At 37.6% G+C, this 27,713-nt stretch overlaps 1 protein-coding gene across 1 annotated transcript in view; it reads right to left on the reverse strand.

Moving 5' to 3' along the window:
- The window catches only part of XKR4 (XK related 4), a 225,606-nt gene that overhangs the window by 15,933 nt on the left and 181,960 nt on the right, over nucleotides 1-27,713 (reverse strand). The window lies entirely within an intron of this gene.

Raw genomic sequence — 27,713 nt, forward strand, 5'->3', positions numbered from 1 at the left:
AATATTTTAGTAAAACATGACAAATATTTAGAACATTCAATATGAAACTATTTCTCATGAGATTTAAAACATTAGTTTTGTGAAAATACAGAAACTGTAAAACAATTGTTAAAAATAGACCTTTCTATGCTTATTTTAAATGTGTATTATTCTTTTCTCCTGAAGGGAATTTGATTCTTGTCAGTAGGTAAATTTAGGAAAAAAAAAGTTGCTTTGAAATGAATCTGACCTTCAAACTAATCTGCTGCTTCCATACACTACCAGAAAAACACCTTACATTCCCATTTCAAAAATGGTATAGATCAGTATAATTATTCAAATGATAAATACTTACATAGCATTCTGGTAGAAATGCATGATAATTCTTCTTTACTAGAAGATTAATTTTTATTTACTTACGCCTTGTATCCAGCTGCTTTGGATGGAAATGGGAATTGCAATTGAAATGCAAAATCCTTGCCTTTCAAGTGTATTTATTATTTAAATAAAATTGCAATAAATGTTGTATACAGAGGAAAAATGTATCAAGCATTTTATATTTAAAACTGGTTTACTACAAAAGCTAATTTTACATACAGCTAATGAATGAATTCATAAGTCTCAGGATCCCAGACTGAGAATTTATTCACAGGCCATTTAATGATAATGATGCTTCAGCTTATTCTATTTCTAAGCAGTTCCTTAACTTTGAACTAGTTATTGAAGTAAATCAAACTGGCATGAAGAAAACATTTCTTTTGTCAGCTGTTAAAAGGTGTTTAATCATTTCAACAAGCTTTAGTTTTGGATGCATAGCCAGTATTTTTCTTTCCAATTAAACAGCTTTCTTTAGAACTTAACAATCAAGAATATATTTTGTAAATATTATAAATTTTAAGAAGTTGTATTAATAGAAAAGGTTAAATTTAAGCCTAAATACATGTTGCTATTTATTTTGAAAGAAAACAAAAAGGAATTATTTTAAAAGAGAAAAAAAGTAAGTTTTGGAGATAAAATCTATTTAAACATTTCACTTGGCATAACACACTAAGATTTTGCTCAGTATGTAGTATAGAGAGAATAATTGCTTTCAGGAGGGATTCTGTCTGCCAGTGTTTCTCTCTCTCTGGCAGGGTGCTAATAATGTGAGCTCCCATGAATCCATGAATTGAAAACCCCCTCATTTTAAAAATAAAAATAATAACAAACAATCAGCAGAAATATAAGGTGAACTTAGGATTCCAGGGAGAATTTTTATTATAAAACTTCATTGTTTCTCTTCCCATGCAGATGCCTGCATGAAAAACCACCGAAGTTACTTCTGGAATCTTCCTTCATGGACAAAATAATCTATCAGCAATGAAGACAGGAAAGAGACGTGGTATAAATTGGTGTTTTCATTTCTGACATGTATATTTGCTTTTTCACACTGAGCAGCATTTCTGTATCCATTATCTCTGATGACAACCCTGGGAGCTGAAAATGTAAGTTCTTGTTTTCCTGTAGGAATGTTTTAAGTATTGAAAAAACACAGTTCATTTCCCTCATGAAATGAAAAGCTGGGAAAGGTAGATGAATAGGATAAAGAATCTTTCAATACAAACAAGCCACTCTGAACAAGAACTCAAGAACAGCATTATCAGCACAGGAAAAAATAATGTGAGCGAGAAATCCATATATTTTCTTTGCAAACCTAACTATAATGACCTCACACACTCCCCCAGAGGTTTGAAGAGATATCATCAGTTTTGCATTAGGAAGTGTAAAATCATTCAACAGTGCACACAAAATACAATGTTAAACTCACAGGAATTTCCACTGTTCTAATGCTAATTAATTCATAGTCACTGTCTGGGACATAAAGAAGCAAGTACAATAGCTATGTAATTCTGTTATTTAAATAGTCATTAATAGGGAATCATCATCTGCTTTTACAGAACAAACTCAGGGATACTGGCATACAGGAGAGAAAAGGAGACAAGGGAATGTAGAAAAGGGAGGAATTGCCAGTTAATATATTATGTATCTGCTCTTGGCTATTGACGGTGGTATTAGGGATATAGAATTAAGATAAAGTTAAATGCTTCATGGACTCCATCCACTTTTCTTTATTGAGGAGACCAAGCACTAAAGAATTCTTGAAAGTAAATTAATAATGAGAAGAATGATGTAGAAGTGATGCAAATGGCAGTTTGCTAATAAATGCCACTATATAAATAATTCACTGGGAATAGTTAGAAATAAAGTGAATTATTCTAGTACTAAATGGATAATTAATTAATTAGAATATAATGATGCATTTGCTGAGTATATGTTCATATAAACCTCTTTATCCCTATTTCAAAGAGGAACTAAAACAAATTTCTATTACTTTCAAACAAACATTGTAGCAATGCAGTTGCAAGTCAGGATGACTTATTTGCCACTCAGAAATGAACAGAGATTGGATAAGATCTGTGGGGCCACTGTTCATGAAGAATAAGAATCAGCTTTCCCACTTGCTCATCTGCAATCTCTGCACTTTTTTTGGATACTGCAGCAACAGCTTTCCGCTGTATTTGACTCTCTTGTATTATGAATCTTATATTTAGGGTCTTGATCTTGGAAATTAACACTAAATAGCCATTCCCAGTGAACATGCACACAAGCAACTATATGCTCATCCACTACAGACTGTTACAAGAACCAGAAAGCAGGAATTCTCTAAAATGGCCTTGGGAAGCATGAAAGGCATGCTCATGTTTCTTTCTTTTCTAAAGCTCAACCTTTAAACATTTTCCACAGTATGTGATTTGATCTCTGAAGTTATGTCCTGAAGTGGAAAGAGATGCAGGCTTTGCACAGGAAAAACATCACAATTTGCATCAGCAAAAGGATGCTTTTGTATGGTTCTAAAGTGGACACCTAAAAGACTCTAAATAGCAAAGAGTGGGAGTGTACATCCCCACTTTCAGACTTTGCAGCATAGCCCATCCACAATAGTCACAACAGCAAGAAAATAGTGCATTGTATCAGGACCACATTCTGCCAGGAACTAATTATAATCTGTTTTGAGTGAAAAATACAATTTAACCTCTTTTATTCTGTGAATGGTTTGCATTACTTAATTATATTATTTGAATAAAAGAATGACATTTTTTAATTAAAAATGAGTTTTGGATGTTCTTAACATAGTGAGAGCATATTACACTTTCTGTCTGATAAACAAAGAACAGGACTGCTTTGATTCAATCATAATTTTAATTTCTTTCCCAGAAATTATTAATTTCCCCATATATGATATGTGCTTGCATTTTATAGATCGTGGCATTTCTCTATGTATACTTTAAATATAATACATAATACACTACAATGAACTACAGCTCATTAAAGGCAAGATAAAAAACTAACACACGTGACTTTCACAAGTGAAAGCAAATGCATATGAAGGAAAAGATAATGTATAGAGAGATGAATACCTTCACAAATGTAATATTGTTTCAAGGAAGCAAGCAAGCTTGAATAACTAGATGAGAATCAATGGAATTCTCAATGGCATTTTTGAGAAACCTGATTTGGACTTGAAAGATTAAAGGTATCTCCAGGTCCATAAATGACTTTTTTTTCTAATCATATCAGTACATAAATCCAATATAGCACAAGGACAGAACAGCTCGAGTCAGCTGGAAACCCTACAAACGAATGAACTGATCTGAGAAAGTGCTCCTTGACATTCAGCCTGATTTCAGAAACCAAACTCCTGCCAAGGCGTCTGTCTGCTTTATCCTTCCTTTAAAACTTGTACTCATCTCACCATTTCCAGAAGTAAATTCATCTAAAAGCAGGAACACCAAATGCAGCAGGACATCTAGGTGTGAAAACAGTGCCTGGGATGTGAGACTTTGAAACATTATTTTAAGAAAGCCTATTTTTTGATTTTCCTTCTCAGCTGGAGAAGTGACATTATATGCATCCAAGCTTCCAGGTGCTTCTCTGAACCACAGCCAAGGATCTCTAATATTCACATCTTAGTCCTTTAGGAAACAGCACATCAAGACTGTATCCCCCCAGCTTCAGAAAAAGTCTTGCTATATTTACACATCTATTGCCACACTGCTCTGCAAGTATAGGCACAAGCTAAAGATTCATGTGGAGGCAGCCTTGCAGGCAATTTGAAAATAGCCTATGGGTTTCTGCACGAATTCTTTTGTTCTCAAACACAGTGTGCGAGAGCAATGTGTGTCATGGTGTATATACTGTGCTTCCATATGTGGTTTAGTACACAGGAGGCTTTGCAGGCTTTAAGGGCAGCTTTTGGTCATATCAAGGGCCATGTGGCCAGGTCATGTTGTCAGTATTTCATGCTCATGGATCTCATTCCCTGATCAATACAGTGAGATGAAACCTAAAGATGAACCTTATTTTTGTTTCATGAGTTCCTGTTTTCTAAAGGGATAACAGTATAAACTCTTGCCCCCACCTGGGCTATTTTCCCATAAACATATTGCCAAAATAATCCTATTACTTTCCCACATCAACAAGTTTGTCACGTATTAGCTATCATAAACCAAGATCAAAGGCTTTCTGTTCAACTGAAATAAGCTTCCTGAGGTCAGAAAAGCACTTTTTCCTTTTTTCTTAACTCCCACTATATCTGATTGTGACTAGATTGAAACGGCACCCTACTGAAATGTTCCACTCCTGTGGTTTTAACACTCAGACTGTTTCCTACCCGCAAACATGGGAGTGTCAGTGTCTGAGGATGAGTCTCCAGTAGTTCACATTTCCAGTTTTTGCCACAGGCTTCATTTATAGCTGAGGATTTTCAAGGCAACATAGATGGTTTCATCAGCTTGCCAACATTCAGCTTAACTTTCTCCCACTGCTCACTGGTGTAGATTAATGCGTCATAATCTGTGTCAGGAACTCCTCCTTGTTGAAATGTAAGTCAGAATTACATCTGATATTACTCCTCCTATGTGTTACACAATACTCATATATCATGCTAGCATATATATAGGAATAATGTCTCCCATGATTCCTCTCAGCTGCTTTCAATAGACACTTCTGGTGTTACAACTTCCAGCTGCTTCTTTAATTTGCCTCTCTACAACTTGTCATTGCCCTGAAAATCAAGAAATACTCTCTGTATTGTATTACTTTCAGCCTTATTCATTTTACCTACTCCTAATTTTTACCAGAAGTAGTTTGGATTCTGTGTAGAGGACCAAAGTTAATTGGCAAAAGTTTGGCTTATTGTATGTATTTTTAGCAGTTTCTTAGGGTCTGTACAGGACACCTGTTTAATGATTTATCTCCTGCTGCACTCAGAGTCTTATCCACCTTAGCAAATCTAACTTTTAGACAGTGTTGAGAAGCTCCTGCTGAGCAGCAACTCTGGTCATAGCTTTAAATACATGGACAATGGTCATAATTTTATTTCAAGATAAAATCAAGCACGGTTTCCCTTTGTCTTGCCTCTAAATGCAAACTAACTCTTTTACCCAGTTTTTGTTGTTAATGTTTCAGGAATTGTATTAGAAACTATGAATACAATCAATACACATAGAGAGAGAAAACTTGGTATGCAGGGACCACAAGAACTATGAAAGTTGGCTCTCTCCTGTCTTTTAAAAGACCCCAGTAAGTAATTGAGATCTCTCTTTCTTCACAGACACCAAAAGCTCCACTACCTTCTCCTCTATCTGTAGAAGTAATTGGCTATTTCAGATACTTGAATGGAAGTCTCACTGTCAGGATACCCCAGCTAAGGCCAGTTACTAGCTCACATGCTGGGTGATCTCTTCCCCTTCAATTACATTTTTCTAAGATTTGTTATTTTCTTGCTCTACTAAAGATATGTTAGACTTAAAACTTTGAGTATAGGAGTCCTCATTAGCCACCAATCAAGTCCAGTCCTTCACTGGCAGTGACAACCACCAGGTACTCATGTGTGCCGAGCAGTCTGTGTGCTGCCAGGCTTGGCAAGGCAGCATGAGATCATTTTGCCTGTTAGGAATCTAAACTTAGATTCTGTACTTTCACAGCTAGACTTCTTGTCTGTTAGGTAATTTGGTGTCTTTTATTCCAGTGAAGTACGTGCAGCACAAACATACCCACTGACTCCAAGCTCATTTCCATGATTTCTACATTTCAGGGCTTTCAATACCTTGAGCCTGCTGCAAGAAATCAAGGGATTATCTAGAGGGTACAGCAACCCCAAGCAGAACAAACCCCCTGCCATTAGCTCTTAAGAAACATCATGACAACCTAATGCTAAGTTAAATATAGGGCATCACCTACGGGAGACAGCTCCACCTGTGCAAAGCACTGCGCGCACAGACACCTTCCCCAGCACCACTGGCAGCAGGAGCAGCCCGCTCCCTGCCACCCAGCAGGAGAAAGAGAAAAAGATGGAGCTTACTAGACATGTAAAAAATCCTGTTAGAACTTAACTCTTGAGGAAATGCCTTTCTGCTGGCCCACATTTCTGTGATTTCACTGGTATTCTTCTGTTGAGCCTTTATATGCTTTTGCTTATGCAGCTTCTGTACAAATTCTGTCCTCATACATTTCACTGATTTGGAGGAACCAGCCACACAGATTTTCTTTCCATGGCATCTAACAAGAACAACTGGAAATCTTTTAATGGGAAATGCTTTGGAAAAATATCAAAGTGACCCACCCCCTCCACCCCACATCCTGACAATATACACAGTAAATGCCATTTGGATTATTTAAGTCTTCTATTAAAGAATACACAAAATTAAAAAAAAAAATACATTACTTATCTGTGAGAGTGCATAAGCAGGAATAGGGAGAAAATTAGTATTAGCATTTGTTTCTTTTGCAAAGTCACTGTGTTACCTGCCCCAAGCTTTGTATGCCATCCTCTCAGCTCACAGGGCAGGGGTCTGCCAGACCTTGGTGGCTGGCTTGGCACTGCTGCAGGTGTGAACTGAACCCACAATCAAAAAAGGGCAAGAAAGTAAAACTTTGGACTAAAACCTCTCAGAGCAACAATACAAAACTAGAACTGAAATGATTACAAAATTTGGAAATAAATCTGTTGAAGCAAAAGTATGGTGGTGCTACAAACAGTAGTGGTTACCCAATCAATTTTCTATAAAACTTTTTCCTAATTGTTTTCTAACTGTTTTCTAATTGGGTGTGAGGTGCCCAAGTGCTGTCAGGGAGGCACATGGGGTAGCCTCCATGAGGAGAGGTCAGAGCCTGTCCTGTGTGGGACACAGTTGCTTCCAGCCAGTTTCCAGCTAGCTCCAAAGTGACTCACCACAGGAAGCAGCTAAGCCCACCAGCCAATATGTTGGTGCCTCTGGAAAACATATTTAAGAATGGACATTAAAAATGTCTAATAGGCAGAGGAGGGGGAGGGGAATAAGGATGAAAGAGCAGCCATGTAAGCACTAAGGTGAAAGAAGAAGGAAGGGGATGAGGTTCTCCAGGCAACTCTGGGAGAGAATCATAGTAGAGCAGCTTTTTCCCACTGCTTGTGAAGGACCATGATGGAGAGTATTTACAGCCTGCAGCTCCTGGATAATTCTTGAAGGAAAGTATGGCCATTGGAGAGCCCATACTGGAGCAGTTTTTTCATGAAGGAACTATACCATGTATGAGGGATACCATGATGAAGCAGAAGAAAAGTGTGAGGAGAAAGAAGCAGGAGAGAGAAAATGGTACTGACTGACTGCAACTCCCCATTCCCCATCCTCCCATTCCACATGGAAGGGAAAGGCAGAAAGGTCAGGGATGAAAGAATGAAGTTTATTCTGGTAAAAAGGGAATACAGGGGGGAAATCTTGCTTTAATTAGTCCATGTTTCTCACTATCCATGTGTTTTCAATGTCAATAAATTATATTAACTATTATATTGAAAGTTGAATCTATTTTGTGGTGGTAACTGGTGGGGTAACTCCCTGCCGGAAGGGAAAGGCAGAAAGGTCAGGGATGAAAGAATGAAGTTTATTCTGGTAAAAAGGGAATACAGGGGGAAAATCTTGCTTTAATTAGTCCATGTCTCTCACTATCCATGTGTTTTCACTGTCAATAAATTATATTAATTATTATATTGAAAGTTGAATCTGTTTTGCCTGTGGTGGTAACTAGTGGGGTATCTCCCTGCTTTTACCCCAGCCCACTAGGTTTTTTATCCTCTTTTCTCACCCTGTCCTGTTGAAGAAGAAGAGTAAATGAACAGCTGGGTGGGTGTCTGTCTGCAGTCCAAGGTCAACCCATCACATGAATCACCTCACTCCAATATATTTTTGCATGCACAAACTGTACATATGGCCATGGCTTTAGGGGCCAGGTTGTATCTGTTCCCTCCAGGACCACTCAAGAAAATTATTTTTTCCTTGCACAGGGATACATGAAACATTCCACAAAATACTGTAAACCATCCTCCCTCTGAAGTGTGTCTCACCACCTGCCAGTGACCTACAATGTACTGGCTGCCTCAGGAATGGATGTCTGGGAATATCAAAGCTGTCACATTATTTCCTGAGATTTAATGAGAGGATGTGGGAGAAGAATGCACTGAACACCCGGGAGAATTGGAAGGTTACTACAAACACAGTTTTTCAATGCCTGTAGAAAAAAGTACAAATTCTGTAAAAAGAAACACCTATAACATTTTTGTGTTTTAGTTTAACATAGTCACAACAAATTCACCATCTTAATTTCTTTAGTGAAACATGTAAAAGATTTGATACTTTAGTAATGTGCTTCATAAATGCAGAGATATATTGAAAGTGAGATAGCACTGTAACAGTGTAAAATATAAGCCACTGAGTATTGCATCATGGACACCGAGTGAATCCTATAGTTGTGTTCAAAGAAGTGAATAAGAATTCAAAAGTTTCAAACAAAGACAAAACATCCTTCCAAAGGATATTGCCTTGACTTTAAATACACACTTTTTTCAGTCTGAATTTATCTACCTTTGATTTTTGGCCATTGATTTGGCTGAAGTTCCATAGGGTTCAAATGATTTAAGGATAATATTTCATGGAACTTCAGAGTTTTAAAAATTAAAGGTTTCCAGGGCATCCATTTTTTACTCAGAAACCCTCAGTACTAAATAGCTGAAGACAATTTTCCTAAGCCTGAAATGAGCTGATGAAAGATATATATTTTTACTATTAACTAAGATTTCTGATGTGTTTTCCACAAGCATCCCACAAGCAAAACAGCTTGAAATAATCATACTGGCTGCAATATGGTGGAACATATCAGAAATAGTATCTAGCAAATTCAAACTATCTCTTCTGAGTATTTTTTCCAAGACATAGTAAATATCCTAAACTACAAATAGTACTATCACACTGGCTCTAGAAATGTCTGCTGAGGATTTGGAAAAAGAAAGGCTAAATCAATGTTTCAAATGCACCAGAGATTTTAATTTTTTTTAAGATACTACACTAGGTGTGGCCAGCATCTAACACAGACAAGACTAGAAGCCAAGAAGCATTTTGGTGTGAAAAATACCCCAAATATCTTATACTAAGTTTTATTACAAATCAATAACAACGGACCAGGCCACTGGCAAAAAAAAATATTGACTCCATACAAAGATAGCATGGGGCCCTTAAATCTCCTTAAGTCATGATTTTAGAATTGGTTTTCAGTGGTTCATAGGCTCATATTGGCTTTCTGAAAGGGGATAAATTTCAGCCCTCATTAAGGAATTGATATTTCTCCCACTTGCACATTAAAATCAGTCTGAAGTTAGTACCTTATTTGACACAATTTCTCTAAGAAATATTTTGTATACGTAGCATTTTTTTGTGTTTGTCTTTTAAACTTTAAGCTCATAAGAAATGTTGAAGATAATGCCTGATATGGTGCTCAGGGACAAAACACAATTAGTATCACTCTGAAAAAGAAATCAATTTAGTATTTGTTCAATCCCACTAAGCCAAGGAAAAACTAGACCTGTTAGTTCATGTTAGTACATGAAGAAGTTTCCTTTGGATCAAATTCTTTGCTATGTTTCTTTCACTTCGATAAAAGTCCAAGTGTATTTTCACAGTAATTCATTAAATAGACTTATTTTTCTGTTTGTGAAAAAACAATCACTAACCTCTTCTCCTCCATCTCAAAAGAAAATCCATATTTTCACCTACTGTGGAGATAATGCAAATTGAAGCAAAGCCTAACAAACTGTTTTGAAAAATATTCAGTGTATTTTGAAGATTAATTCTGCTTCCAGCTCATGCTATGCTTGGATTATTTTAGTTCTCATATTTACATCTTTGTCTTCAATATTAGTTGCAAAGTTATTAATTTGCATTAAGGAAGATCTACAACTATGTATCTACTACTCATATATACCTATGTCTCATATAGTTGGAATATATACACACAATATATGCAGGTAAGTATTACACACATTCTGTATGTGTGGCATATTTAGAGTTATATACTACATGCACACAAGCTATACTACTATAACAACAAGCACAACTTGAATATACCAAGAAAAATAATGACTCAAAATTTCCTCCGAAAATCTTTTTCAATATTTATCTGTGTCTTGTGCCAAAAATTTGCTCCTTGTTGCAAGTTTAAATGAATCTAATTTCCATTTCTGCTGCTTGTCTAGAAGATTGAAAAAGTTCCTCTGGCTCCTGTCATTAAGCTTCTTTTCCCCCAAATGTATAAGTACCCAGAGAGAGTGATTGAATTACTTCTTCAGCCTTTCCCCAATATTCTAGTCTTATGAGTTCCTAAAAGACATATATCCCAATGGTTGATTGATGGCCTCTGAGACCATTTTTTCCTGTCCTTTGAATTTCCTTGAGTAGCTACTTCCTCCAGGAGGTGTGAGTCACAGAACAGGGCACAGTGGTCTTATTGATGGTGTTCAAAGTGGCTTGATCTTTTTAATGTGTCTACTGTATATTTTTTTTTTTCTCTTCATGCATGGATCAATATAAGGTTCCAAGTGTCAACTTGATACTGAGATCTCACAAAAAAGCTCTTCTCTCTCTTGCTATGCCATCTTCTGAATTACTGTTTTCTAAGACAGACAATTTCCCATCCTATGGGTGTGTTTCTGATTGTAAAATACACTTTCCTGTATTAAACCATAACCAGTTGGTGGTGATAAGTTTTGACCAGTCAGTGAGATCAGCCTGTGATGGCAGCTCTCCTAGGCACTATCAGCTACCCTCACATCTCTGTGCAAAGCCTGGAAATGCCAGTCACCCGAAACCCAGCTGGCAAATGATACATGTCATCATCCATAAGGCTATCAAACAAGATGAGAGCAAGGACAAGCATTTAGTAGGTACTCCTGAACACTCCCTCACTTTTTCTTTCCTAATTTCCATATCCATCTAGATGACAGATTTTAGTACACTTTAAATGAGATCCACTCCCTCCTGCTTCAAGATCTCATGTGATTTTAAGTCATATGAACTTAAAAAAAATATTTATACATTATTCATTGTAGTTGCTGTGATTGTTCTGATTTCTGAGCTTGTCAGTGAACGATTACAGGTCTGGATAACAAGACCTGATATCCAATAAACAAAAAGGTTTGCAGAATTCTACTGTCTCACTTCTTTGTTACCCGAGTACACAGTTGACATTTGTATTATTTTCTGCTGAACTAAAGTCAGGATAATCTATATTAATGTTTACTTCTGTGTACACTTCCTTTTAAAATTTTAGATTTGTTTCTTTATGCATCTGCACATCAGTGTGCTCTATGGCAATTTTTAAGAATGACCAACTGATTTCAACAGAATTTGTCACAGAAACAGATGTCTCAAAGATACTAAATTCGGTGATGTTTAGGGAAGACAGCAGCTAGAGAAGGGCCCAAAGAAATGTTCCCACTTAAAGTATAGTGGACTTCAGGCATTTCATTTTAATGCCTGAATTTCAGGCATTTTTATGCCTTCAGGCATTTTTTTTGCAACAGCTAGGGACCAATTAGTAAGTGAATAAATATGTCCCTGGCAGCTGGCAAATTCACAAAGATGGAACTTTGAGCAAATCCCAGCAGATATTGCCTCTTAGCCATCCAAAGCCAAAGTCATGAGAGAGAACTCAGAATAAAGCAGGGAGTGAACAGCACAGTGTGACAACCCAGGGGATCTGAGAAAAATTGATATATTCTCAGGGCAGTGGTTAAGGCAGGGAATGAGGCTTCATTATTTTTGCTGCTTAAAGAATGTATGTTAATAGGCACTCTCCTTTTCTTGAACTCATTTACTTCTCCAATATTTTGTTAAAATGTAATGTTTCAGTGTCTCCTGACATACACGGCAGGGTCCTCCAGGCTGGAACGTGAAATAGTTTAGGCTGGACACAGAACACAAAGAGGGCCCTGCAACTGGAGTTCAAAGACTTAGATCATGTTTTAAAGATTACTGAACATCTACCTCAAAGTGCAGATAAATGAGTATTAGTTTTAACACCAGTGTGACTGTAAATCAGATTCTCTGCACACACAAAGGGGGCGGGGGGAGTGACAGTCAGCTGCATGCCTAATATTTATATGATTCATTGTTTTTTTGATACAGTGTGACAGCAGATTAGCAAGGCATTTTTATGACACTGGTGACCAAGAAGTTATCAATTCACTGGGACATTTTAACAAAGATTATAGCAATAATAAAGCATTCAATCTATAACAGTTACCTAAGTAAAAAATTTGATATAATAATCCAGTAACAACTGATAAAAGCCCAGAAGGAGTAGTTCTAAATGTATTGGTGAAAATACTAGACTAATAGGATATGGTTACTCTGGTCCACCTTATTAATTCTGATTTGGAAAGGAAGGAGGATAGTGTGCATGCCCTCGACTGGGGGAAGGTGTGCTAGGAAATATGCTATTTCCCTTCAGCTCTGGTAGTTGTTTGGATGTGCAGCTGTGAATGACTCTTCATTCAGCCTGCAGAAAAAGAGCTAATCTCTGCTACTGCACCTAGATAACTCATCCCTCTCTTTAGAAACTATTCTTTAGAAAACAAAGCTCATAGAAAGCCCTCTGAGCCATGCCATTAACACACTGCCAAGCAAAGAATCAAAATCAACACCATGACAAACTAATATCCCATTTTGAGATTTGAAAGGTAATATGAAAATACACTTCAAAGAGTTCAGATTCCCAGTTAGAGAAAAAAAAAAGCCATGATCTATTTGAGTAAATGATCTTCCACAGAGAGATGAAATAAATAGGTTAGGCAATTTTACATTTTTTAAAATAATTGTGGTTCTTACTAGAGTATGCACAAAACACCTTTCCCCAAACACTGAAGCACTGGTGGGAAAAAATATTTCACATTAATCAGAAATCCATTCAGTTTGTATGTAGATTGTCTCTATGTCTCTACAAGTTTTAATGTTAGGATACCAAGATGAATCCTATTTTGAGCTCCTAGCATTTAATTTGAACTCTTAGCACTTCTGGCCTGGTTATACTGTAGTGAGTTTCAGATTTTTCTATTGCTGTTCCTGATTGGTTTGAAACAACATATTATGGGCATTGATACTAGTCAAGGAATAAATGCAACACATTTGCAATAACCTAGCATACTTAAATTATTACTTTATTTCCAAATATTAACCTGATCTGGGAAACAGAAGACAGAAATTTTGTTTTGATCATGCTTAGAACAGTATATGAATACAAAACTGTCCTTATTTTGTTCTTGAAAAGCAATGTCTATCAAGGGGAAAGAGTGTGATTTAATTCATCTTTCTGAGATACTAAACTCTTCCTTCTCCTCTCACAAAATAATTAACCATCTTGTCCATTTCAGTTCTACATATTTTCCTTCTACTGTTTCTGACCCCAAAAGGATTCAGCATCACCTCCTTCCCAAATGCTTCCTGACACACCTTCCTTTTTTCTGTCGCCTCATCCACAAGGTTTCCAAACTGCTTTTTTTCGCAATGCTCCTTATATTTCTTGCTTTCCCACAGGTTTCCCAGCTCATGTATTTGTTTTCTGTAGAGGTGCTCCAAATTCTTAGCTCTCTTCCTCCCTTCCTATGTCCATCTCATCTGGTATCTCCACATCCCTGTACCCATCCCATCACTGGGACAGAGTGCCCAGGCATCTGCATTTAGATAAAAATTCTTGATGGCTGGAGCATTGAGATCAGAGCTGTCTGGTTCAGAAATGTGTTGTGGTCTACCATAAAACCAGAGACCTACCTTTTCATGCTCATTCTTCTTGGCAGCTCATTCCTCCTGTCCCATCAACTCACTGCTCTGGTTTCCAGCCTGTGTGTAGTCAAACACAGGTAGCACCTATTTGCTGTTCTTCATGCTTTCCCTCCAAGTCAGCTCATCTGCTTTCCTTAAACAGACAGGGTTTTTTTTAAGTCCTGGTAACTGTGGTTATTCTTTTATTTTTTTTTTTTTTTTTTTTTTGTTATAAGATTCTGCTACAGCAATGAATTTCATAGGAAACTAATATTCTTATGAATTTTAAAGCAAGTTTTACTGGTGCTACCTGCCTCATATTTTAATACAAGATGTCCTATTGAGGACAAAGGTCTGCTTGTGTGAGTAACTGTCAAGCCAGCAAGGAAACTCACTACTTTCTAGTTTTTCCAAAGCAGCCTTTATTATCTAGGGCATTTCAATTCACTTTCTTCTGTTCTGACTACCACTCTTGTTTCCTAAATTATGTCATCAGAATAACCCCTGCCCTGTGCCTCTATACATTTTATTACCTCTCTTTCTCATAATGAGGTGAGAAAACTCCCAATACAATAGTCAAGTAATCAGGTAAAGTTCCATAGACTGCAGGAATATATTTGTAATTATTTGCCATCACACTGTTTTTCTGTCTGCATTAAAATAATTTATGCTATTCACAGAGTACCTAGATCCATAAATTCATAACTTAACATTAAAATAGATAAAGTCATAGGCATGATCTCAACACTGCCTATTCTCAGTGCAAAGAGTTCATAAACTGCGTACCTCAGAGGCTTCTGGGAAATGCAAAAGACATTTGTACAAAAAATTGTGTCTGACAATATTCAGTTAATAAAACCCATCATTTCTGTCCCCAGTATAAGATTCCATCTCCTTTTTCCATGCTGAAAAGGTGACAAAATTTATAGCTCCATTGTATTCCTTTAAGCTCTTCAAGAAGAGCAACGTTGGCTCCCAGAATGTACATGTTCCAGTGAATGGGATGTTTAACAATTCTCTGCAGATCTAACACCTTTTCTCAAAATATTTTAGTAGTCTCTGCAGTCATCTCATTATTCTTAAAATAGCTGATGAAGAATGTCAGGATGACATCCATTTTCCTGATGCATGAACCAGAGAAAAAGGAGCTGAATGATTTTTCTGAAATATCAACCTACAAAGCCTTTTCATGAGTAGGAACCCAGGAGTTTTAAAGCAGAGCCTATTATCCCAGGCACAAAGAGCACGGCTTCCATGGCACCTCAGTACCACGTGGCAGCAGACTCCTTGGCTAAACTTTCACACACCAAATTATCTGCCAGCACTACAATCTGTGCCGGCACTGCAGACATTGGCTCATCAGCATTGAGCTGGATCTTCGGACTTGGTTTATCTCAATTCTCTGGCACCTCAAAACTTTCTAATAGAAGAGGTATGAAGTACAAAGTACTCTCAGTGGCAAGGATGGAACAAGTTCCCCATAAAGAACCCTCCCAAACAGTCCAACTATAACACATTTCTGACCTCCCACCTCTAAAATAAGTACAGAACACTAAAACCTCCTAATAATACTTCCAAGACAAAACAGCCCACTCTATCTCCTTCTTCCCTAGAGAGAATGAGAGAACAAACACATGATACATTAGTCATAGGCTCCAAGATCAGAGGAGACCAAGATCATCTTGTCTGACTTGTTGTGTAAGAGGTCATTAGGATTTTGGCAGTTAATTCAGGCTTCTTTCCTGAGCAATCAGTTTACCAAAAAAGATATACAACTTGTATATTTTGGGAGCCAGTTGAGTCCCACTAAATCTATCAAAAGCAACTGGGTTTTGAAAATAGGTGAAAGCATGAAGGAGAGAATGTTTTTGAATGACGCTTTTTACAGTTGTGGGCAGTGACAGGTATATATTTCATTCTTTCAAGCACTTGGCTAGCAACTACAGTTCAGAATTATCACAACTGCCATTTCTCAAGAGCTATACAAATCAAGCTGTCTTACCAACTTAGCAGCTCTCTACATTCTAGATCAAGAAGGGCTTAGTTTATCTTCTTACAGCTGGAGGTGATGCTTTGTGCCTGTGCTCACCCAAGAGAGTGTTTAACCACTGTGTTTGAAGCACGCTGAGAATGCCTGCTGCGAACACTGGTATGCCTTTGGCTGAGTTTGAGAGACATTTTCCTGGAGTTTTTCCAACCTTAGATGCCATTCACAAGATTATGACAGTGGTGATATATTTGTTCAAGACTTCACATTTGTGCACGCAAATTTCTAACGGGTTTTGGGCCAGTTCACTGGCACTGACTGTTAGGTGAATTAATTCTAAGATTAGTTTTGCAGAGGCATAAAATTCCAATGGCTTTCCTCATCTGAGACACTTAAGGACTGAGCATAAATTCTATGATCATAAATTCGATGAGCATAAATTCTATGGGCCATTAGTGATATTTGGTTCACTAAACCCTTATGGGCCTTATTTTAAAATATCTTGCCTGGTATACTCAGTACAATTATTCAATCAAACACTGCAACTTGAAGTCATCATTTTTGGCCAATGGCACATTCCACATCCATGTCTGGAATTTCTGAGCTATACAGGGTATATACTCTGATGTTTAAATAGCAATTTAATAGCAACACTGTCTAAATAAGGATATTTGCCTAAATCAATTATTTTCTGAAATAAGAAAGACTTGCCACTTGTCTTTAAAAATTTCTTTTGTATCTATAGGAATCAAGCAGCAATTTTACTGATATATTTGCAAGTAGAATATTAACAAATTTCCCTAACTCTACAAAAGCTATTGTATTCTAGGTATCACCAAGCTGAACTGAATTATTACTGCATGGTAAAAATGTCCTCAAAATAGAAGTCTATAATGTGAACACTTAAAATCATGTAATGAATGCCAATTTTTCTATTACTGGACTTAGTGTATAATTACAGAAACTGGAGAATATTCTGGGCTTACAGTTTCTCTATTGTTGGACTGTTTGGTAAACTTGACTGGCAGCTTCTCTGCTAATTTTTTTTTAACCAGAAGGGAATCAAGCCATGCAGATATTTTGAGTGACAGCTAAAGAATACTGACTAATGAGCAAACACTCCACACTGCATTTTAAAAATGCAAACACCATCCAGTAAAAGGAATTGAAGTAGCCAATTTGTATAATAAATTACTTTATAAGGCATGCATGATAACAGAACTGAGGAAAAATGGGATGCCAATCTAGGTGGGCTCGATGCAGCAGGCATCCACAGCCAGGATGCCTTTACATCTTGAAAGGCAAACACCACATACCTTGGCTAAATTTTCAATTAATTAAAGAAGTTGCTAATATAATTAGCTCGCTCATTTTGGCTTTCCTAGGATGAAATTAATGAAAGAACCCTTTGCACTTTTGAAGACAGACACTTACATAATCACACGCATTTGCCATAGGAAATGTAGGTCCTTGGCCTTCAGAGCAGGAGGATGGATTGAGGGAGTCTGCCAACACATTATCCTGGCATAAATTAAAGGAGCTTGAAGGTGGCTGTCATTTGCCTTTGCTGCTGACAGTTTTAAAGGATTATTGACTCAGCTGACAAGCTTTGGAGGAGTGTAACCACATCTCCTTTCCCAAGGCCACAGTCTTTGCACAGGAGGGAACAGCTGCTTGCCTTCCAGAGCATCAGGGGATTGCTGCACACCAGAAAGCTCTCCTGCAGTCCCTGGCTGTGAATTAAGGGCTGCTCCACCGTGGGAGTAATTGCCTGTGTTTGTGAAATAGGTCAGCCTGCCAAGCAATGCACGGCTCTTCCTTCAGCTGCAAAGTATCAAAGCCTTAGAGAACCACCTAAGTTAAATGTTTGTGAGAGACCACAGTAAGGGAGGGAGGAAAGCTAAGCAAAGGTCTAATGCATTGTAAGCAACCAGAAAACACCTGTGAGTCTTTCTGTGAGGAAAAAGAAGGCTCACCAGAACTGCTTTTCAGTAGAGGCACATAGTCACACAGAAGGAAAAGAGTATTGCTGGGGAACATAAAGAGCTGGTTTTTAATATAAATTTCTCTTCTGGTTGTACTTGCCACCAACATTTCACCTTAGGGGTAAAACTTCTTGTTTGTTGACCCCTGATACAAGAAGGTGCAAAGGAAATGCACCATAAGAAATGCATCATAAGAAATTTGTGAAATGTCTGGTTTCCAGTTTCAAAAGTAACTTAAGCTTCAGCAATAATTAAGTGCTTAACGCCCCTGCTGTCAGTGGGAATTAGACATTAAAGCACTTCAGATGAAATCCTATGGGCCAAGATCTCAACATCTAAAAATATCATTGATGTTAATCTTGCTATAAGACTCCTACTACAGCTCAAAATAAACCCTTACCTTGAATCCTTAGTGCCAGCTCCAATTCAGTTACAGTTTTGGAAATGTAACCTGAGGGAATGTTGACCCAGTCCCTTGCTGAGAACTTCTTCACTGCCTGTCTGGGAAAATTAGGTTTTTCCAAGACTTGAACTATGTTTTCAGTGGTAGTGTTGTTCTGCTAACTATTAAAAGCTTCCTGTGCTGTTTCCAGGGTTCTATCCAGCTAACGTATCTGTGTATCTCTTTTCTTACTTTGGTCATGAGCTTGCTTTCCTTCTGTGCTGAAGATCCTACTTAAACAATAGAACTCAATGAAAAGGCCAAGATAAGGCTAAAGCACTATTAGAATGATCTTCCAGGAGGCAAAGTAGACATGGCCAACTTTTCTTCTGAATTCAGTCAGAATAATACAAATGCTCAGAAGAAGCAGCAGTATAACAAATGGCTTCACTAATGCTTACCCAGGTGAAACATCAAATAACAAGCCCAGAATATGTTTAAAAATCCTATCCATGATTCTGATGGAAGTACAATTTTTTTTACTGGTTTTGTGAATATCTCCTGTAATCCAAATGAACCCTCTGCCATGTTTCTTATTTTAAATTTTTTTGTTTTATTCAGAAAAAATTCAATAGATGTTGAACATACTTGGGGAATTTTCAAGGTTAATTGTCAAATTCTTCATGACATCATGTCAACTTCTCTGTGGTAAATATAGGCTTGTGATCAGCAGACTGTCAACTGTATTTATTTATAAGCCAGTGTTCCTAGAAACACATCTAAAGGCTATACTTAGAGGTTGTGCCACAATACTGCAGTGCTGCAAAAACTGGTCACATATGGAGGTAAACAGTTTTGAAAGGTTAACCCTCCTCACTTGTGATATGCTCTGACATCCTGTGGATGCCAACTGGCTGAACACAACACAAGAGGAAGAGCTGTGGGTATGTCAGAAAAACAGACAGTTGCTTATTCCGATGAAAATTTACAGCTTAAAGTGGTAGGAAGGAAAATCTGCAGGGTACTGTAGGAAGGTCAATGATATGGATGTTAAGACCAGGAACAGACTCACAACTGACTTAGTCCTCAGTGAGTTTTATGCCTGAGATCCTGAATATTTATTCTAAGTAGTCAATTATTTATATTACATAGCATGCAAGTACATTTATTATAAATATGTTTTAAATACAGCATTAGTTAGGAAAGGCAAGGCACCTAGTCACTCTAGACAAGCATGCAAAAATTCTCAAAGAGATTTTCATGGTCTAATTTTGTGCAGACTTAAAATAAACATGTCTCACACTCATCTGTTCTGAGAAAATCTCCTAAGCAAATATGAGCTGAGAGTCAGTAAATTCAGTTTGGTATGCACTCCTCTTCAAGCTAATAGAGCCTATACTATCAAACAACTCTCTCAGTTAAAGTTCCCTCAGTATTTATGACTGAGCCTCAAACATCCTTGAAAAGTATTATACTATTTTTATTCTCATTTTATAAATTAAAAACTGAGACACTTCTTTAAGAAATGTGGCTTAAGCTTTTTCTTTAGTGTTTGGCAGTGATGAACCATTAGTTCATCTCGTTCTCTCTATGCAGCCAGGTTAGCTATTTTTAGAAACCAAATGCGGCTGGGGATATACGGATAGCTGGACCTTAGATCCTATGAAACTCCAACTGTCCCAACCAGCGTAATGGCCTCCAGGAGAAGTTGCAAGATTAACCCATTTTCCCATGTCTCTTCCCATAGAGACCTGCAGAAAAGGTCCTTTTCTACAGGGTTCTGTGTTCTCTTCCTAAAAAGAACAGAATTCTGTGGTCAAGAATATTTTACAGAAAGCATCACTCTTTTTGCCTTAAGCCCATCAAAATCTGCAAATATATGCACTGCTGTGATATTTCAGAAGGCATATTCCATGGAGACAAAGATAAAATAATGAAAAGAACAAAAACCCCTCACCCAGTAGATAAGGCAAAACTCATACCAGTCACATGTAGTCCAAGATGAAAATACACCACTTTGTTAATGTCCAGTGAATTAAAGAGAAGTGGTAGGTCATTGTTTATATATCCTTATTCTTTCCAGGTAGAATTGTCCTCTTCCTACATTAGCAGCCTTGTTCAGGGTCATTGTAAGGACACCTGGAACTGTTCTTGATGACACTTAATATGTTTGAGAATATGCAATGTTCTTTTCCACAGAAATGTGTTGTGATGATCACAAAAGTACAATTCAGAGATGCAAACAACCTGTCCATATAACTCTGCAAAACCAGATTGTTCAACTTGATTGATACATAAAAATGTAATAGCAATATCATCTGATCATTGAAGATATTAATTTAGAAAATTCATCAAAAATTAAGGAAAATTCACCCAAGTTTAAATCTACACATTTCCTAGTAGAGTGTTTTTATAACAGTCTAAAAATAAAAGAGGTCTTGTCAGAAAGAAGCCTTGAAAGAAAATACTGTCCTTAAGGGTTACTAAAAAAGGAAAGTTAGTTCACAAGAAAAATGTTCTGCCTTGTGCAGGCTAAAACAGAAGAACCAGCAAATTCCGTACAGGCCAATGTAGTCTTCCCAGCAAAGCTATCTCCAGTGTCTTCTCTTCAGACCAGCTGGTAAGGTGTGTGGTTCTGTGTTGCAGGGTATGGCTGAGACTGTGCATCATTTGCACAGCTCTGCAGCACCATGTCCCAGTGTGTGCATGTCCCCCCATGCTTTGCCTATTCCTTTGGGCAGGCTGTGCTGGTTTTGGCTGGGGTAGGGTTAACTTTCTTCCCAGTGCCTGTGGTTTGGATTTGTGCTGGACACAGTGATGATAATACAGGGATGGCTTGGCTTGCACAGAGCCAAGGCCTTTTCTGCTCTTTGTGCTGCCACACTGGTGAGGAGGCTGGGGGTGCATGGGAGGGTGAGAGGAGACACAGCCATGACAGGTGACCCTAACTGACCCAAGGGACATTCCAGACCTTATGGCATCATGTTCAGTATAGAAAGACAGGGAAGAAGCAGGATGGAGGAATGTTTGGAGTGATGGTGTTTGTCTTCTCAAGTTGCTTTTATGTGATGGAGCCCTGGTATCCTGGGATGGCTGAACACCTGCCTGCCCATGGGAAGCACTGAATTAATTCCTTGTTTTGTTTTGCTTTTGTGCATAGCTTTTACTTTCATTATTAATCTGCCTTTATTTCAACCCATGAGTCTTCCAGCTGTTACCCTTCTAATTCTCTCTCTGATCCTGCTGGTAGGGGAATGAGAGAGGAGCTGCGTGGGGCTTGGTGCTTGCCTGGGGGTAAATCATGACACAGACTGTGCTGTGCTGGCTCACCTGACTTTATATTGACTCCATGATGATGATAAGGGAGCATCCTCAAAGATAATGGTCCTGACAGGACTATCATTTAAGGTTAGGATAATTTTCAGATGGCTGATGTAATTTCTACAGGAGTCCATGCTATCCTTGAGGCAAGGGAGTGAGGCTGATGGAAACCTAAGCCTTGCCTTCGCCTCACCTTGAGAGGTGATAGCCATTGAAGAGTCATACAGAAGTGTTTTTTTGCTTAGTTGAGAGAAGTCTCAGAAAAGGTATGATATTTAGAGGGCTGATTCAAAAGACACAGAAATCATCTTGTGATAATTCCCAATTTTATAAAAAATTTTAAAAGTACCCAATTACCTGCAAAGAACAGTGTTAATGAGTAATTATTTTTTATTATTAATATAACAAGAGAAAAACATAAACAGCAACGAAGAAAGATTAAGAAGATAGAGCTGCCACACAGGCTCAGGCAAAGATGCAAGAAGCCTCATATGTGAGATGTAAAGAAGCCTCTGGCAATGGCCCAGATCAGTCACCTAAGGAAAGGTACATAAATAGGACAGCTGTACTCTTCTCTTTCCCCAAATGTGAACATAGAGCATTGAAGGCAACTGACACATTCTCTTTCATGACTGCTCTCAGCTTTGCTCTGGACTTGTCTAACATTTACCACCCAGAAGATCCTCACACCTTAAATATACCCTATATAAAAACCACCTCTGTTTTTTCATTCTTAATGTATCATCTGCTAAATTCCCTTCTTAGTCATCAGACAACGTACCAAATGAAAATGCAAACCACTGGTTACTTCTCATTGCACTCTCAAGTTCTTATTTCACATACACCATGTGAGCTGTCAGATTTCAGAAAGGGCTGAAAACACGATCCATAAGTGTTGAATGTCTTCAGTGCAATAATGCACCCACTTTTGTTCTCCAGAGAAGAGGAGCTGCCACTAGGACAAAGACACTGCAGAGCTGAATCAGGCACCATGTGATTGACTCATCCCTGGTGGACAAAAGCCAATGTTAGGTTTTTCCTGCTGCATAATGGGCTATTCCAGTCAGAAAGATGAAGGAGAAAGATGACACAGCTTTTCAGAAACTCCGTAAGGATGAGACCAACCCAAAAGGTCTGCCTGTACAATACTTTCGATTTATTTGCCAGTCTTCATTTTCATACACAGTAAAGAGCAGTGAAATAGTTAATAGACTGGTCTCAGTTCAATAACTGCCACTAAAAACCTGACAACATATTGACACAAAGAAAATATTTCATGGTGCTCAACACCATTTATTCAGAATTTCTGAAAACACAGGCATACCTCACCTTCTTCATCTGGAGTTGTTTCCATTTACTTAACAACTAGAGGAATTAGGAACTTTAGATATAACTCAGCTGAGATTCTGGAGGACAAAATACCAACATCAAACAAAACCAAGATACCTTTGAACTCATCTGAACTGAGCTTCTGGCAGAAGCAACAGAAGCTTTCATGTGAGATTTTTCTTACTTTAGTCTCAGTTTCTGAGACTGTACAATTTCACAGCACACACCAATATGTCAGATGCATCCTGTTGAAGAGGGAAGAAACTGGAAGATAACCAGGATGATTAAAGTCAGAAGATTTGCATATATGTCTTATAGACATAGGAAATAACATGACAAAATGGAAACCTTTAATATATCAGTCACTCAGTATCTCTGTTTATAAACCAATGAAGTTTGAGGCATGAGGCCTCCTGATGTCATTGATAAGAAAAATCAAAGGAGTTAAGAAAACAGTTAAAAGCCACATATACTCTCAACACGTCCCTTTGCAGTGGCCTTGCATAGAAAGCAAAAAGAAGATCTTAAACCTACTTACCCGAACTTCTTTCATTACTAGATTATTTTTCTGGTTTCCTCCAGGAAATAACTGACATTTCCTTGTAAAGTAAGTGATTATTTTGAATTGATGGCAAAATCAACAGGATGTGTATGGGACCTACTGCCCTCAAATTCCCTAAATGCTGCTTACTTGGACAATTGTTCTAGGTTCAATTTTTGCAATTAGGCATTTAAAAAAAAAACCCCTGTTGACCCTAGGGCTGTCATGGTATTGTATTCTGAACCAGCAGTTCCAATTAACTTTGGCAAGTATTAGTGACAGGTACGTTAGCATGAGGGTCCAGGCAACAAGTTTTTCTTTTTCTGAAGCAGTTCCATGCACATATTTCTACACATACAGTTTTCTACATATTTCTACACATACACTGCACATACAGTTTGTATAGGAAATTTCCCCACTGGTTAACAGAGGGGCTATGTATATATACACCATAGGGGCTGAATCTGTCACTGATTTCTTGGCAAAGATGACCAGCTTGTGGCTTTTCCAGAACTTCATCATAAGAAACATTCTGCAATGAGAGCAATGTTCACTGTAGTATACACCACCAGTTGAAAATACATACAGAAAAAAAACCCATATTCAGTATTTAGTACCTTGCACTGTTACAGCATGTAGCAAAAAATGCTAAGAAAACACCTTGCCTCAGTAATCCTTGGCTGCAACTTAGGAAAAAAAAGAAGGAACCTTCTACCTGGAAAAATCTGTGTTGTTGGAAATAATAAAGCTCTATTGTATGGAGTCTGAAGGGTTTGCCATTTGAATAGACTACAATGCTCACCTTAGTTATGGTAGCACCTTGCTCACTACATCAATTTTCATCTTCTAAAAAAATAGATTTTGTTAATAGGGGAAATAGCATTTTTCTGATCAACTTGCACTGCCTGCATGATGTAATAGATGACATAGGGGAAGTTTTCTGCTTTATGGTGACCAAATGGGGCAATAAGAGCCTTTGCACTAATTGAGGTTTAGATTCTTTATCAGACAAATCCTGACCCATTTCAATATAGTATACTGATATATAGATATCACTAAAGATATCTTGTATAAAGTCTAGCTTTACTTCTTCCTTGTTTGCCAGTAATTGATGGCCAGGCCAACTCTGATTCATGGGTCATAAATATATCTTTCATTTAGCTGATAGAACATGCTTCTTTCAAAAACATACATAGGATTCATTGCTTTGTTGTGAAGAATTACTAATTATTGCATTATTTAGATTCTTAGAACAAATAGGTTTCTGTCCCATGGTCTCGGTATTTTCATGTCATTTAATCTCACAATCAATCTAGTGTCTCCCCCAGCCAACAATAAATGCTGTGACAAACAAATTAAATAAAATCCTAGTCACTATGCCTAGACCCCTCTATAAGAAACTTATGCAAAGATGAGTTTTCCAGAGAGTTTATAAGACAGACAGAGACCTTAATCACACAGGAGATGCAGCCTAGAGCTCAGAAGTTCATGATAAAAAGCATTTTGCCAAATGCACAAACCTGTACCAAGGGAGTTGCAGTACTTCAGCAATACCAGCTGCAACAGTACGAAATGAGTTGTACCAAATTACTCAACTTAAAGTGATAACAGCTGCTGTTTTGGCATGTTACTTGAAAGGGAGAACATGGAGAAGTCTTGCTTCCTGAGCTATTTTGGTATCTGCCTGCTGTGTGGTGAGAGACTGAACTCTGCAATGACAATGTGAGATTAGACACTGTGCTTAAATGCCCTAGAAGCACAAGGAAATGCAGTTGCTTATAGGCAGCCAAAGGAGAAGGAGAATACTGTATATGCCTGTGATAAAAATCGTGCTGTCCCTGTTTGCTAACATCAGTAAGATCCCTTGCTCTCTCTATGAGCTTTCCTTCCATCCATCACCTTTCAGTCTGGATGGATTTATGCATGCCTCTTACAGAACACCACACAGCTGTGAGCACATCACGTCTACTTGTAACCCATACTAAAAAGACCTCATGACAGCAGAGCAATTACCCTCAGGAATTCATTAGGTTCTGCCTGAGGACAAAAGAGGAACATTGTAAGGACCACATCACCCATCCTGTTAGACCTGTGCTTCACAGTAAGACTGCCTTTCACAGTAAGAGTTTGCAGCTTCTCATAGCCCTACAAGAATCAGTATTTACAACTTGTCCCTTCTCCTGCAAGGAATGGGTGAACAGGTCATGTAACTTCTTTTCCACATTCAGATTCCAATCAGATTGCTATCATTTCAGTACCATTTTGAGGATAGTATAGATCTGAGATATTTTATTTACAAAATAACTAAATGAGGAAACTAACAACAACCACTGGGACCAGCCTTCTAAGTCCATTTGTGAGCAGCAAAACAAACCATTGTTGATGTGGGGAACTGCCAATGCATATGAGAGTTTCTCTGACTATTCATCTGCAAGTCTGTGAGTAAGAATAAAAGCCAGTAAGGAGTTGCAGAAATATTCAAGATAACATCGTGCTGCCTGCTATTGAAGCAACAGCAATAGAAAAACTGTTCCCAATTGCCACTGTAATAATTCACCAAGAATATGACTTCAATAAACACATAAACTTGTAGTGCTGCTTCATGGCCAGTGAACTTGGGATTTTCTGAATTAATTAAATTGCAGGAAAAAAGCATAGTCTCAGGGAAAATTCTGCCTCTGGTTGTCCCAAATACAACGGTTGGCTTGGTAGGAGAAGCATTATAGTGTGTCTGCATTGTAAACATTATTCATTGGGAATACTAAATGGAAATTGAAGCTAATATTCATTCCAGGGTTGTCCTATCTACAAGCATCAAATACATATCAATGGGAAAAAACAGTACTGTAGTGGCAAATTGTATTATTTTTCTCTGGTTTGGATTAATACAGTCTTGTAGTCTGAGCAAATTTTAATTGCCAAACAGCTTTTAAATAAGAAGAGTTAAATGCAAAGAGCAATTAAGCATGTGATAAGTAATTTTTCTCATAAACAGCTGTTGAATTTCTAATTCTGACGTTTCTTTGATTCAAAAACTCCCAAATGTTCTTTGGGTACCAGGTAAATATTTAAAAGAAGAAATACAGCATTTATATGATGTGGATGATCTCTGATACTGTTGCTTAATTAAACAATAAGGTTTACAGAGGCACAGCCCAAGGCACAAAGCTCTGTTTGATTTAGAATCTGGCTATCTGACAGTCATCAGGGTGTGGAAAAATGTTCTTAAACTAATAGCCACCTATCAGTAGTTGACAGGCATCAACCTTACCTGTGGTAAGGTATGTCAGAGAGAGACCCTAGAGTCTAAAAACTCATTTTGTTTTAGTGACAGAACTAGAAAGAATTTACCAAAGGGTTTTCTGCTGGATTTGTGCATGAGTCATGTTTACATTCTTATGTTGGGTATAGTTTCTGAAGAAAGTGTAAGATGTGCATTTCATAATGGTAAAGTTTCATTTGGTATCTATCACTGTAGTGCTGTGTAGCTGAAGTATTTTGATACTGGATATCCATGCTGGCCAAATTCTTGAAAATTTAAACTGAGGAATACTATAGTTAAAAAAAACAACAAACTAAACCAAACCAACAAACAAACAAAAGAACGTGCTACAATACTACAACCTGAGCTAAAGAATCTAGATTTGCGAGGCAGCACTGTAGAAAACTAGGCACAGCTGCAAGATGACCTCCTATTGCATACTTCCTAATGGGATGCACAACATATTATTGACCCAAGTATAAATCAAAACAAGTTAATAACTTTTAGATTGATATGTTTTTGCTGCAAACTCTTTCAGGACCTTTGGCTCATATGTAAGAATACTTACATATTCCAATTAAATATGAAATATAAATACTAATAATATTATGTGTATTTGCCAGTGCAAGCTGACATCACAACTGTAAGTGAATTGTATTTACAGTGATTTATTCACAGCCTACTAGAGATTTGATCTTTCTCATACTTGTCTCTGAAGATTTTATAAGCTATGTATGATTAGACTAGGTCAGATTTAGAAGC

This window comes from Passer montanus, unplaced genomic scaffold (assembly GCF_014805655.1).
Source record: "Passer montanus isolate IOZ18808 unplaced genomic scaffold, ASM1480565v1 scaffold16, whole genome shotgun sequence".
Lineage (NCBI taxonomy): Eukaryota > Metazoa > Chordata > Aves > Passeriformes > Passeridae > Passer > Passer montanus.